This window comes from Dama dama, chromosome 25 (genome assembly GCF_033118175.1).
Source record: "Dama dama isolate Ldn47 chromosome 25, ASM3311817v1, whole genome shotgun sequence".
Classification (NCBI taxonomy): domain Eukaryota; kingdom Metazoa; phylum Chordata; class Mammalia; order Artiodactyla; family Cervidae; genus Dama; species Dama dama.
In genome coordinates this window covers 38,178,790-38,182,244 of record NC_083705.1, presented here as the reverse complement: position 1 = coordinate 38,182,244, position 3,455 = coordinate 38,178,790, and the positions used below count along the sequence as shown (strand labels likewise).

General features: G+C 38.8%; 1 non-coding gene across 1 annotated transcript; it reads left to right on the top strand.

Annotated features, from left to right (window-relative positions):
• Positions 1-2,372: 2,372 nt before the first annotated feature.
• LOC133046928 (U6 spliceosomal RNA) lies at positions 2,373-2,479 on the top strand. The gene has a single exon (XR_009690621.1). It is a non-coding gene; the product is annotated as a U6 spliceosomal RNA (small nuclear RNA).
• The last annotated feature ends 976 nt before the right edge of the window (positions 2,480-3,455 follow it).

Sequence of the window (3,455 nt, the reverse complement as noted above, 5' to 3'; positions counted from 1 at the left end):
AACCAGACATGGAACAAGGATTGGTTCCAAATTGAGAAAGAGTACATCAAGGCTGTATATTGTCACCCTGATTATTTAACGTATATGCAGAGGACATCATGTGAAATGCCAGGCTGGATGAGGCAGAAGCAGGAGTCAAGATTGCCAGGAGAAATATCAATAACCTCAGATATGCAGATGACACTGCTCTTATGGCAGAAAGTGAAGAAGAACTAAAGAGCCTCTTAATGAAAGTGAAAGAGGAGAGTGAAAAAGCTGGCTTAAAGTTCAACATTCAAAAAACTAAGATTATGGCATCTGGTCCCATCATTCATAGCAAATAGATGGGGAAACAATGGAAACAGTGAGACACTTTATTTGTTTTTTTTTTTGGGGGGGGGTTCCAAAATCACAGAGAATGGTGACTGCAACCACAAAATTAAAAGATGCTTGGTCCTTGGAAGAAAAACTATGACAAACTTAGCATATTAAAGAGCAGAGACATTATTTTGGCAACAAAGATCCATCTAGTCAAAGCTATGGTTTTTCCAGTAGACATGTATGGATGTGAGAGCTGGACCATAATGAAGGCTGAGCACCAAAGAATTGATGCTTTTAACTGTGGTGTTGGAGAAGACTCTTGAGAGTCCCTTGGACTGCAAGGAGATCAAATCAGTCAATTCTAAAGGAAATCAGTCCTGAATATTCATTGGAAGGACCATACTGAAGCTGAAGCTCCAATACTTTGACCACCTGATGCGAAGAACTGACTCATTGGAAAAGACCCTGATGCTGGAATGATTGAAGGAGGAGGAGGAGAAGGGGATGACAGAGGATGAGATCATTGGATGAGATCACTGACTCAAAGGATGTGAGTTTGAGCAAACTTTAGAAGTTGGTGAAGGACAGGGAAACCTGGCATGCTGCAGTCCATGGGATCACAAAGAGTCGGACACAGCTGAGCAACTGAACAACAATTAGAAGATTGGAGTTACAGGGAAATTCACTTGCCCTGTATCTGGAGAAAGAAATGGATCCAGAGATTTACAGTCAAACAGAATAACTCAAAAAATATATATGTAGGTGCATGCTATTCAAAATGCAAAAAACCAAAAGCAAAGAGAACATCCTGAGAGATGTCAGAAGTAATAAACCACCTTAAATATAGAGAAGCAGGATAAAAATTATAGAAGACCTGTTATCACAAGTCATGCAAGCAAGAAGAAAGTGGGATAAAATATTTAAAATGTTAGGAAACTCATCAACCTAGAATTCTACAATCAGTAAAATTATCCTTCATCAATGAAGGAAACATGAAAGCCCCTTGAGTGTCTCAAATTTGCAGCCAAGTTTGAGAACAACTGATTTATGTAAATTTGTTTAGATGGCAAGAATATATGGAAGTATTCTTATAAAAATTTTTAACTTAAATTTGTCCACAGTGTTCCCTCTACTACTGGCCTTGTGAACTCAGTATTTTTATTTTTTTTTCCCATTCCCCTCCCTTTTAGGAGCAACCTACCTAGCAGAAAGAGAGAGAAAGAGGAGGTAGAAAACCAGGCTGATCAAGACTTAAAGAATTTCTCTTTTTTTTTTTTCTTTCTCTCACATTTCCTCCCTTCCTTTCTTTGTCCTTTTCTTCCTTCCTTCCTTTATTAGAAGCTAGTATGAAAGTAGTAGCTATATATAAGGAATGCTTACGGGCAGGAAAAGAAGTTTCTAAATTAGTGTCGCTGTGAAGTACTTGAAGTCTCCTACATGCAAACTTTCAAGTTGCAAACTTTCAAAGATGCAAATGTTCATTCACATGTCCAATCAAGTAAGTTACTTCTATCTGAGGAGGCACTGTTAACTTTTGAGGCATGGACCTGAACATAGAATGGTACACAAAGATTGTAGCAGCCATTTGGAATGCAATCCCGTGGTACCATGTTATCCATGATGAGAAAAAATGATACCCAGTGATACCTAGGCATCACTGGACTGTCTTTTCAAGATGTTAGATAGAATTGAATCCAGCAGGGAACCAGAATCTCTGCCATTAATATCAGGCGTGAGTGAAATTCAGCTTGCCCCACATCTCCTATTGTGTGGTATCCTTCAGCTCCACCATCTTCCACTGCCTCTCTCTACTCCAGTCAGTAACTCTTCCTGCCAGTTCACTTAATGTCAGCCCCTATATGCCAGCTTTATGCAGTACTGTACTACTGTACTTTTCAAGATAGTATACTGTAAGATTAAAAATGTTTTCTTTATTTTTTATTTTTCATGTATTTGTGAATAGTACTGTAAACCTCTTACAGTAAAGTACTATATAGCTGATTATATTTGTGTTGGGTGCCTAGGCTAGCTTTTCTGGACCTACAAATGCACACTCAGAATGGAACTCATTTGTGCTCACTTTGGCAGCACATGTACTAAAATTGGAATGATGTAGAAAAGATTAGCATGGCCCTTAGACAAGGATAACATGCAAATTTATGAAGCATTCTATATTTTTAAAAACTTTTACACAGCAAAAAACCTATAAACAATGTGAAAAGATAATGCTCAGAATGGGATAAAATAATAGCAAATGAAACAATTGACAAAGGATTAATCTCCAAAATATATAAGCAGCTCAATACCAGAAAAACAAACAACCCAATCAAAAAGTGGGCAGAAGATCTAAACAGACACTTCTCCAAAGAAGATACACAGATGGCTAACAAACACATGAAAAATGCTCATCATCGGTCATTATTCAGTTTAGTTCAGTTCAGTCGCTCAGTCGTGTCCGACTCTTTGAGACCCCATGAATCGCAGCACGCCAGGCCTCCCTGTCCATCACAAACTCCCGGAGTTTACTCAAACTCATGCCCATCAAGTCGGTGATGCCATCCAGCCATCTCATCCTCTGTCGTCCCCTTCTCCTCCTGCCCCCAACCCCTCCCAGCATCAGGGTCTTTTCCAATGAGTCAACTCTTCTCATGAGGTGGCCAAAGTATTGAAATTTCAGCTTCAGTATCAGTCCTTCCAATGAACACCCAGGACTTATCTTCAGGATGGACTGGTTGGTCATTATTACAGAAATGCAAATTAAAACTACAATGAGGTATCACCTCACACCAGTCAGTATGGCCATCATCAAAAAATCTACAAATATTGGAGAGGGTGCGGAGAAAAAGGGACCCTCTTGCACTCTTGGTGGGAATGTAAGTTGATACAGCCACTATGGAAGACAGTATGGAGATTCCTTAAAAAACTGTAAATAAAACTACCATATGACCCAGCAATCCCACTACTGGGCATAAACCCTGAGGAAACCATAATTGAAAAAGACACATATACCTGAGTTTTCATTGCAGCACTATTTACAATAGTGAGAACATAGAAGTAATGTGTATATCCATTGACAGATGAATGGATAAAGAAGTTGAGGTACATACAGCATCATTCAGCTATAAAAAGAAATGTATTTGAGTCAATTCTAAGGA